Source organism: Ruditapes philippinarum, unplaced genomic scaffold (assembly GCF_026571515.1).
Source record: "Ruditapes philippinarum isolate M1 unplaced genomic scaffold, ASM2657151v2 ctg7576_1_1_1_1, whole genome shotgun sequence".
NCBI classification, from domain to species: domain Eukaryota; kingdom Metazoa; phylum Mollusca; class Bivalvia; order Venerida; family Veneridae; genus Ruditapes; species Ruditapes philippinarum.
In genome coordinates, this window is record NW_026859893.1 from 14,291 (window position 1) to 15,401 (window position 1,111).

A 1,111-nucleotide genomic window follows, 5' to 3' on the forward strand; every position below is an offset into this window, starting at 1 on the left:
AATTCCAACAATTAGTCTTCAAGTTATGGTCCGGACAAAAGAAGCAATGGAAAAGTAACAAAGGGCAATAACTCTGTAATTACTTTAGATAGAGTTATGGTTCTTGTGCACTGCACTTCCCCTTATTGTGTTTGACAATTGTATGAAGTTGTTTTAATTCCAACCAGCAGTTTTCAAGTTATGCCCCGGACAAGGAAAAGTAACACAGGGCAATAACTCTGTAATTTGTCAAGATAGAGTTATGGCTCTTGTGCACTGCACTTCCTCTCAATGTGCTTGACCATTGTATGTAGTTATATGGAATTCCAACCATTAGTCTTCAAGTTATGCTCGGGACAAGGATTATGCAACGGACGTCTGGACCGACCGACCGACTACGGGGTGACTCCTATATACCCCCCCCCCCCCCAAACTTCGTTTTGGGGGTATATGAACCATCACCAAATTCGTACTTGGACTGCACATTTCTGACATAGTCAAGTTAAATGTGTACAATTGTGGGAGATAATGAACGGAAACAATTTTTTTTTTAAAGATAAAGGGGGAAAACTGCCAAAAATTCACCGAGCCAAATTTGAACTTGGCCTGCACATTCCTGTAACATATCCGTATGTTAAATTTGAGTTGAATGTGAATGAACAACTACTGGGGAAATAGTGAACGAAAACTGAAAATTTCTTTTTTTCAAAGTTCTTTTTTAAAGGGGAATAACTCAGTCAGAAATCATCAAACCATATAAATTCGATCTACGTGGACGTCTCCATATGTCAAATTCGAGTTGAATGTGTACAACAGAGGGAAGCTGATTTTTTTCAAAGTTAAAGGGGCATAACTCGCCAAAAATCATCGAACCATGTGCAACCGTTGCCAAGATAATGAAGGAATTGGGTTACACTATATGCCCCTGCCATTTTATGGCGGTTGCATGGAAAACAAGATCTGGGAAGCTGCTTACATTACACTTTTTAAGACCTCAAGCCAGATTTGGCCGAAAACAAAATCTAAATCTGCTCTCGTAATCTGCTGATGTGAGCTCAAGGTGTAGATATGGACTCAAGATATCAGAACGAGTTATCAATGTAATAAACAAGAAAACAATATATCCATTTTT